The sequence below is a fragment of the Vicia villosa genome, linkage group LG3 (genome assembly GCF_029867415.1).
Source record: "Vicia villosa cultivar HV-30 ecotype Madison, WI linkage group LG3, Vvil1.0, whole genome shotgun sequence".
Lineage (NCBI taxonomy): Eukaryota > Viridiplantae > Streptophyta > Magnoliopsida > Fabales > Fabaceae > Vicia > Vicia villosa.
Window position 1 is genome coordinate 168,112,224 of NC_081182.1, and position 10,900 is coordinate 168,123,123.

A 10,900-nucleotide genomic window follows, 5' to 3' on the forward strand; every position below is an offset into this window, starting at 1 on the left:
ACATCAAATCTTAGCCTCTTCCTTTTGATTTTATTTTCTTCCTTTTTTCTTTTCCTTTAATTAACCCTCTTTTATTATTAATATTTAATTAAAAAGCAAAACCTTAAATTTTCTCCCTTAGGTAGATGTTGTCCATTTACATGAATTAGGGTTAGGGTTTTATTTTTAGGCTAATAATTATTTTTAGGCTAGTAATTATTTTTAGGCTAATTAATTTAATTTTAGGATTTATTAACCTTTTTTTTATAATTTTAATTAATTTAGCCAAATTAGGTTTTTAACCTTAGGTAGGTGTTGCCCATTATTATTCGTTTAGGTTTTTAACCATTTAGGTTTATTTTACCTATTAGGTTTTTTACCCTTTAGGTTTGTTTTACCCATTAGGTAGGTGTTGCCCATTAACTGTAGGCTAGAGTTTTTACCCTTAGGTTTTTTAGCCACTAGGTTAACCTTTAAGGTTTAGGTTTGCCACTTTTAATCAAACATTAAATTTCTTCAAACGCAATTCTCTTCTCACCTCATACTCCATTGATTGTCGATGTCTTTATTTTTAATTTTTAATTTTATTTAAATTTCGCTGTTTATTATTTATTTTAAATTCTAGAAAATGTGTATAGGCTTGCAAGTTTTTTTGTAATAGTTTTGGATTTTTAATTTCTGCCTTTTATTTTCCGCTCATCCCCGGGTTTTTGGCTATGTAATCCCCCACCCAAAGCCTTGTAATAGCGTAGGATCCTACTTTCCGCATTCATATTTCTGCCTTTCTTTTAACTGCGTGGTTAATAATTTAGGGAGTGAGAACCATGAATTGAATTTAGATCACTAACTCAAGATAAATATAACTGAATTGAATCACCTGATTGTTACACACACGATACCTTTCAAACATTTCAAACAAACAAAGTGAGTTAAGCAGTTAAGAGCCCATGGATAACCATGGATGCAAATGGTGCTTACACCTTCCCTTTGCATAACCTACCCCCCGAACTCATCTCTTTTCAAAGAAGGTCTTTCCTGTTCTTTTATACCTTTCCTAATTGGATAAAATAAAAGCCGGTGGCGACTCTTGCTCACCGCAACATTTGTTTGCGAAAATAAAAAAGTCAGTTCTCCCACCGTATCATAGAACTGGCGACTCTGTTGGGGACTAAAGAATTAAATGATGGGTTACCTTAAAGTTTAGGATTCACTTTAAATGTTTTCAATTGCTTGTCTTGCTTGCTTTATTTTTAAGGGTATTGCTTGGGTGCTACTTGTGTGAAATATTCTAACCCGAATCTCGAGATACCTTAGGTATATGGCATGAGACCAAGGAGACTATACGACACATACTGCTATGGTTGATATGGTAGCCATCGTTAGTGTGACACTTTGGTTTGTCCTGATGTTCCTTGGGATCTGGCCTGGGGAAACATTTGGCTGCCGCGTGGTGTCATTAAGCACTAATTTTCCCCTAGAACCCTGGTTGAACTTGAATTTGGCCTAAAGAAAGTAGCGAGATGGTTGGCTTGGGTTCCGACTGAAGTTGGTTGATACTCGATGCTACACTCATATGGATTGGACTTTCAGGATGTTTTCGGTCGGCGATTCGATTGCTGAACTGAAATAATGCCTTCGAGAAAGGTCAATGATATGAGCTCCCTAGAACCCGATCTTTATATAGGACATGTTGAACCAACAAAACTTCAGTGGGGAGGATACTTACCTATGGACTTCATGCAAGCCTCTAAACCTAAGGACACTTGTGTGGCTTGTTTGTGTTTACTACTAACCTTTGTTTTCCCCACAGGTTTCGTTTGTAGGATTTCTTTGTCCTTATTATCTTACGACATACCTAATGCATTGCATTCACACAATATTATGACATCATGACATCATAACATAGCATGATTAACTAACCCTTTCAAGGATCTTAGGAATTTGGGGAGCACAATTGCAGGTGCTAATTATCAAGGACTGAATTCCTATCAAGGGGAAAGAGGAATTATTTTCCTCTGGCCATATGCCTTTCGAATCAAAGACTCTATATCTATCAAGGGGCAAGAGAATTCATTTTCCTCGATCCATACGCCTTCTAATTCAGAAGAACATGTATTCCGAATCAGAGGCGATGACCCACTCGATATGGTGAGCTTGATTCTCAAAGAAGGACGTTCAAGGACGAAAGCCAAGATTCTTCAGACGAAGCTGTGTCTGATTTAATGTCTAAATGTCGCAAACTAAATTTCCTAAAGATCCTTGAAAACATTGCATTTTCATTCATAACATCGCATAACAGGTTTCCATAACAGGTCTCTCATCTTCTCTCGCTGTTTATTTCAGCACAAATGAATCTCGGGCAGTCAGTCAGAAATATTCAGGCTCAGAATGCCCAGTTCCAAACCTTGATTCTGAATTAGTCCAAGGAGCAAGACGAGTTAAGAACCTTGTTAACCAAGAAGCAGAAAGATCAGCGTAGGCAAAAGGGTGGCCAACATACTTGGAAATCCAAATCCAAAAGGTCATTGGCTCCACGACACATGCCATTGTCTTAAGCTTTTCAACACCTGCTCAATCGGAGTCTGATAACCCTACTGCTTCCATACTCAGTTCCTATCAGTCCTGCTCCTGGGTACAAGTATCGTGCGAGACCTGCTTATCATTTGAATAGTCTTGGTCATGATACAGAGGATTGTGGACCATTGAAGCATAGGATTCAAGACTTAATCGATGACAAGATCATTGATTTCAACTCACCTGAGGAACCTCGTATGACTGGCACTGTGTACAACCAGAAAAGTCGTAATGAACGCAACCAATCTGTTGGGGAAGTTCTGATCTCCACGCCGGCACCACAACAAAGTCGTCTAAACAAGCAAGACACTCCTAAGTGTCAGTTCACAAAGATCAATAGGTCACTGGCTCAGGTATTGCAATATCTGCTGAAGGCAAACTTAATTACTGTAAGGGATTCTCCCGTGAAACCCAACACTTCCGCTCCTAGCTATAAGCCCGATGCAAGGTGCGCATATCATTCTAATAGTCCTGGACATGATACAAATAATTGTTGGTCGTTGAAGAACAAGATCCAAGATATGATTGATGCCAGTGAAATTGAGTTCAGCCCTCCCAAGACTCCTATGGTGATCACCGCTCCCATGCCTAGTCATGACAAGACTGATTGATGTCTAGATGGACGAACTTTTGGATCATTAGATCTACTTTCATTTGCAATTTCTATTCTGTTTGTTTAAACATTTGACTTATGATAAACATTATATGTTTTAATAATCATCATTAGTGCATTGCATATGTTTGTCTTGAATAAATCATTTCGCTATCACTCATTTAAATTGTGTCTTTACTTTATTTATGTTTTGTGATATTCAAATCCTGCTAAGCTTAAACCTTTTGAGGGAGGATGACAAAAATGATACTGCAACCTCATACAGTATGCTTTTGAACAGACTGTGCTGACGATGTACATGCATTGTTTCAATTCCTAAACAGTGGAGATATAAGGATGTTAATCCCTAGTCAACCCCCTTTGAGCCTAAGGTGTAGAATTTTTTCTTTCGCATACAAGCTAAAACCTTTAATCATAACCCGGGGAAGGGTAGATTCTCAGTTGACTCAATCATGCCATTTGTTATTCAACAAAATCAATGATGGATTCCCGTAACCATTAAGTCAGGCAGTCAACATCTATGAAAAATAAAAATTGTCAAGTCAAAACCTATGAAGGAGACTTATCAAAAATCAAAACATCCCGCTGACTGTAATCTCAAAATAAACAGTTCATGCAAAAGTTAGGGATAACAAAATCAAGGTCAAAAAGAGGTTGCTAAAAATCCTCGACAAAAGAAGGTATTACAAAAAGGGATGACCGCCTGTCTAAATAAACTTCCAGTACTTTAACCATCATCAAATGTCAATGTTAAGGCTTCAAGACCTGCTTGAACTTAAATGCAAAGTTAACTGAGCATAGGATCGAAGAACATCACGAAGATTGGGATGGGTATAAATAAACTTTGAGTCATTATCCTTTGTTTCTTAAACTGTGAACCAAGCCACGTTACAACCCTTGAAAGTCCTAACTGAAGCATGGTTAGTTCGAAAGCATACTGCCACCAAAAAGGTATTCTGACTCCTTAAGGTTTACCACAAATGCTGAGTTGATATTTCATTTTTACAAACATCACGTTTTTATAAACATCACGCTTTTACATCTCTTGTTTTAATGTTTTTCAAAAAAACAAGATAGACATATGCATTGCATCTTATGAATTGATTATTAAACATATTTTGCTATATAATTTCAAATGTTAGAATTAGGAAGAATTTGCACAGGGTACAACTAATGACCAAAATTTATCTCGACAGACGAAATCATTTCAGAAGCAATGTCTCCTACGTATACAAGGGGCATGACACAGTTTATCTAGTCGATCTGGGGAAATCAGGTCAAGATTTCGAGAATCTCTCAAGAATGCCAAACAATCAGGGGCATGCATCCAAGTGGGTCTGAAGCTACTTCCCAATCGACATGGGGCATTGTCCTAAGTCTATGATTACTGGGGGCATGTCATCCATAATACACATCTCATAAAGTCCCCGCAAGGTGAATCTCTTCAAAGTCCCTACTAGCTAGGGTAAAGCTATGCAAGGCCAGTTTGACACTTCTATCAATACTCATCGGTGTGTTCCATTCAATACAAGTCCAGGAATGACAGTCACTATAACTACTGGGGGAAATGTTCAAGTCATCCATGCTTTCCCACAATGCCGGTTTCACAGGGAAATATCCCCACAGAGTAACCCTCGAGAAGATATCTTCAAATGTTCTCTTCTCGACAGAGACTTAGTCCCCCAATGGAGTTTACATCTTCAACACTGCCAGTCCTCCGGTACTCTTCTTTTCTCCCAAACAGGGTTATTCATTTCTCTTATCTCCAGTCAGGGTACATCATGATCAGTCATTCAAGTTGTTCTCATCCCCAAGAAGAAGTCAAAGATCTTCGGCTGAGCATCCTCGAGCATGAAGCCAGAATTCCTACTGAAATGGAAGACTTGTACTCCACAATAGTCAGGGATTTATTTTCCCGCCAAACGATACTACAATCTACTGTCGTCATTAACAACATGTTGCACTCATACATCATACATCCCATGGCATAAACATAGCATTGTCATTCATTAAAAAAATTGTCATACAAATCATATGTCATGGCATTGCATAATGAACTTCATTTTGCAGGACAATTCACATATATTATCTAAAAATTAATCAGAATCGCCACAGCAGACGAAAATTCATTCTGATAATCACAGCAGACAAAAATTCATTCTGATAATCATTCCTATCAGTTCTCATCATGTTAGTCCCTCGATAGTATTATTCTACACAAATCTTCGATGCTGAAAGCCTTACTCGGGAACTAACTGAAGCTTTTGCTGATGTGCAGGAAAATTTCCCTAAAGGTACTTCGACTCATATTAAAGAAATCCAAGCATTTCAAAAATTCTTTGAAACTATCTATAGGCCTGATGATCTTAGTCGGACTGTTCGTGAAGCTGCGGTCACTTTACGTGAAAAGTTTTATGCTAAACTGGATAAGTTGAAATTGCCCACATCTGTTCGACCTGAACTACGTTATAAAGTGGCTTTCGAACTTCATCCTCCAAAATTTCCTCCACTACCTAGTGCTGATTTTGGTGTGGCTTTAAGCCCTCCTTTTCCAGACTGGTTTGTGTGTGGAAATCCCATAAAAATTCTTCAGGAAAAATCTAAAAAACACGTTGAACGAGTGGTCCCGACTAAGCACACCTTGGATACTTTCAAAGGACATCTTTGTTAGAACAAGATTTGTTCTGATCAATATTCTTAGTTTTGATGATAACAAGTATATGAATTTTGTTTGAGATAATGTGGTACTCTAATACTATGCAATTTCCGTTTCAGGAATTATATAAAGAGTATGCACAAAATCAGCGCAAGAAGCACTGACTCAGAAGGTTCAGCATGCAACATCAGAACATGGTCTGGCAAGACATCAGAAGATGGTCAAGCAGAATCAGAACATGGGTCTATGGAAGCATCAGAGGAACTTGAGATCAGAAGCAGGAGCACTGAAGTTCTCATGGTATCACGCTCAGAAGCTCTTCAAGGTCAGAAGACAAGAAGATGCTCTGCACCAAGCTGTTTGACTCTGATGATATTCAAACGTTGTTTACACAAACATCAGATCAGAAGCAAGTACAAGGTGGCAGGCTACGCTGACTGACAAAAGGAACGTTAGAAGCTATTAAAGGCAACGTCAGTAGACACAGCGGAAACAAGGCTCGAGGTAGTTGACAAAAGAGTGAAACATTAAATGCAATGCTGTACGGATTACGCAAAGCATTAAATGCTCCCAACGGTCATCTTCTCAACTGCCTATAAATATGAAGTTCTGATGAGAAGCTATGTTACGAAGTTACGAACTCTGAACCAAACTTGCACAAACGCTGTTCAAATCAAAAGCTCTCAAACTTCATCATCAAGCTCACTACATTGCTGTTGTAATATCTTAGTGAGATTTAAGCTTAAACTTAAGAGAAAATCACGGTTGTGATAATAGCTTTATAAGAAGCATTGTAACTCTTAAAAAAATTTGTTTACATTAATTTGTAAGTTCTAGAGTGATCAGGTTGTTGATCAGTATACTCTAGCAAGTCTTAGAATTTGTCTAAGCAGTTTGTTCCTAGAGTGATCAGGTTGTGATCAGGATACTCTAGAAGACTTAGCAGTTGGCTAAGTGGAAAACCATTGTAATCAAGTGTGATTAGTGGATTAAATCCTCAGGTGAGGTAAATCACTCCAAGGGGGTGGACTGGAGTAGTTTAGTTAACAACGAACCAGGATAAAAATCATTGTGCAAATAGTTTTTTATCTTACAAGTTTTAAAGCTACACTTATTCAAACCCCCCTTTCTAAGTGTTTTTCTATCCTTCAATCTTCATATAGATCTTGATCATGTTCGCGTCTTGACTCCAATACCTGAAGGTTGGGGTTTAGACAATCCTTCGACTAACTTTTCCTTTTTCATTGAAATACTGATTCATATTTCATTCACAACTGTTACTCGAAAGAGACAAATCAAGGAAGCCCCCGTACAGAAGGGTTTTGGAACTTCGAGGAATACCAAGGCAAGTGAGAGTGATTCTACCACCACTGGCAAGAAACCCACGGTACATACATACTTTTATATTCTAATATGTGAAACTTTATGAATATTACTCACTTGGTTTTAATATGTATTCTAGAGCTTGAAACCTCCAACATCTTTGAAGCGAAAAGTTCCTCAAACAGCCGATTCGGACGATGAAGATAAATCTCCTCCTCGCACCAGACAAGCGATAAAGAAAAGACAAAGAGCTGCCACCCCTTCAGCCAAGGAAAAGGGATCTGGGAATTCGAAGCTTACTTCGTCAAGTGACAAGGTATCTTCTGATGGATCACCCTTGAAAGCTGCTAGTACTATCCCCATCGTGGAGAGTCACAACTCAAGTCCAGACAACATTCCAACCAAGGTATTTGGGTTTCACAATTTAATCATTTCTTCAAACTCTAATTCTAATGATTAAGTTCACATCTTACCTTGTAAAGTAGGATGATGCTGGTACCGTTACTTCTGATCTCAAAGCCTCAAGTTTAAACATTGACCTTGACAATCTTCGAGGTAATTGTCCGCTCTTTCGAATGACAGATAAACTTCCTGCCCTTTTTCCATTTTGATTAATTCTAACTGTCCATCACAGGTGTTTCTCGACACAAATCTCATGTGCTTTCTCCAGTTCTCGAAGACACTCAACCTCTTGCAACTATCATTCCGACTGCGTCTCCTGAAGAAAGCCATTCAAATGATGAGTCTCCACCCATTCATCAAGATGAAAATATGGAGGAGAACCCTCAATGTTCGAATAGTGGTAATGCAGTCGGACAACCAACTGGCAGCGAAGATACTATATCTGAGCAAGATGTTACAGAAGAAACTTCCAAGCTGCCTACACCTGGTTCCCATGAAACTTCGAACTTTGGGACTATAGTCACTCCTGTAACTACTTCGAAGCAGGCCTCTGCAATGCTTACTCCTTCAGAACTAGAGCAACTCAAGAAAACTGATCCTGTGAGCTTCCTCAAGACCATGACGAGTGTTGACAACGCTTCGCCCCTTGGGCTTGGAACTCCTTCTAATGTCTTGGCAGGTGCTGGTGACAAGGATGATATTCCTAATCTCCTTCGTCAGATAAGGCAAAGGTTTTTTGAAACCAACCTCGTCGAAGCTCTCAGCAAGGATTCCACCAAATGTTATGGTCTAAACAACCTTTTGAAGAAAGTGGACTTACTTCTAGTTCCAGAGGAAGTTTCAGAGGTGATTGTTCTACTGGGTTCTCTGATGGACCAACTCCAAGCTAATCTTCTTCGAAAACGTAACATTGACGAACAACTCTCAACAAAAGTGACTTCTCATAGTTCTTCATGGAAAGCTGCTAACGACGCAATAAAGAAAGCTGACGCCCTTAAGCTCGAGCGTTCGAAGAACCAGCAAGAATATGAAGATTGTGAGGCGAATATCAAATCCTGGAAACAAGAAATTGAGCGCCTCAAAGGGAAGATAAAGGATGCCCAGTCTTGTCAGGTAGAAATCCAAAAAACCAATCAGGATGAATTGACTGAAGTGGCGCAATTAGGGATTCGACACTTCGAGACGATACAAAAGCTAGTGCCAGAGATCGAAGAACTGAAAAGACAACAGGCATTGATCGAACGTCATATGTCCTTATGGGAGACTCAGTATTCGAAGATAAAAGATAATCTTCCCAAAGATTTTAATTAACCACTTTTGACCTTAGACTATTCTTCTTGTATTCCGTACTTAGTTTATTTTGTAATCGAACTTCCTCCAGAATATATATGCAATTTTATCCTTCAATCTTCCACACATCTGATTTTGCAATTGTCATAAGTAACGCTTTAGCAATTCCTAACAATTGCCAAAATTACTTTATTATCATAACGATTTTAATGATGCACCCACGTGACATGATTACCCTTCGCAGCCTCTTCAGCCTAGACTTCACGTTTCCACTTCCCTTAGCCGTAACCATCATTAAATGATGACATCATCTTTCAAAAACGTCTACTTGAGACGTGCGTGTATCAGTTTTCAATCATGATTACACTTCAACTTCCAAGGCGGGAAACGACGGAGGCCATAACTTCTCTTGGGGATACCAAACACAGTCCAATCAACACTAAAAAATGAACCGTTCCTTTTGCCAACATAGTCTATATAAGGCGTTAGCATTCTACTCCTTTCTTCACACTTTCACCGAAATCCTATCAAACTTCCTTCTTCCCCTCACACTCTTTCAAATACAGAGTTTGATAAACCTCTTTATATTCTTTCCCTCAAAAATGGCGCAACCCTTGACCTACAATACCATCAGAGCCTGTATCAAAAAAGAGTTCAAACTTTCTGAGGAAGAGTTTGAAGGAAGTCACATCAGCCTCAGCGCACTCTTTGCTAACCAACAACTTCAGTTCTATCACGAAATCCTGGAGGGGTCTGTTTATCCCAACATGTTAGCAGACTTCTGGATGTTTGCGTCTCTGCGCATAGATCCGGAAGGGAGAACCACCATCGTGTCTGAGGTTCGAAGGGCTCACATTACCATCACTCCCTTGACCATCTCTGAACTGTTGAGATGTGAAAATTTTGGAGAAGCTTTTGATGACAACACCATCAACATGACCACCTACCGTATGTTGAGGACCCTCATGGAAAAGGAGCCCTTTAGTGCTAAAGTCATTAAGATTTGGCACCAGCTTTTGGTGGGGAACTTCCGCCCACGAAGCCATAACCTAGACAGCATCATGATGGAGGATCTGGAGTTTATACTCTGTGCCCTCCGGGGAAAGAAGATAAACTTTCCATTGCTGATCTTCAAAGGGCTTGTCGAAGCTGTTTCCATGGCTGCTTCTCGTCAAGGTGTGGTGACGTGCCTTCCCTATGGAAGATTCTTGTCCTATATGTTCCTCAAAAAGGGCATAGTGAGAAGAATGCGCAATTCGGGGTCTCTAGACATGTTCAAAGCAGAAAGCTTGCCCCTGCTATCCTTGGAAGGTTTAGAGCAAAGGATTAACTAGAGGGTGCTTTGTTTGAGGCTTTGATGAAGGCGTTATAGGCCTTAGTTTTTATTATCCAAAATCTTTTGAATGCCTCTTTTTTGTTTGCCTCTAGTATATTTCTTTCCTGTAGTCCCCTTTTGTTAGTGGAAACATAACCTTTTCCAGAAATGTAATGTATTCTTCCAATCTTAATGAAATGCATTTTGATATTGCCTTGTCTGTGTTTACTTTGCTTACCACATAACATTCTGGAACATAAAGCCATTTTGGTGCTTATTCAACCATTTTGGCCTACGTAGCATCCTTTGAATATCTACGTTTTTGCAATTCTTACTTCGTGCATGCTTGGTTTGTATCTTTTCAGATACTTCCCGTTTACCCTTAAAATCCTACGATCTTCTGCCAATTCTTCTATCTCATAAGCGTTATTTGAGAACACTTTTAAAATTCAAAAAAAGGGCCTTCCCAGTGTGGGGACCATTTACCTAACGCCTGATTCTTTCGATCTATAGGTAAAATAACTTTCCACACTAAGTCATTACTAATAAACGTTTTACCTTTCACCTTTTTATTGTATGCTCTGGACACCCTTTCTTTTTGTCTGTTTATCATCTCCAACGCCCGAAGCCTGTCTTCGTCCAAATCTACTAATTCATTCATCATCAATTCCCAGTAAGTATTTGGAGGAATTTCTGCCTGTCTTTGGATCCTGACTGATTGCAAGTATATCTCGACTGGAAGCACTGC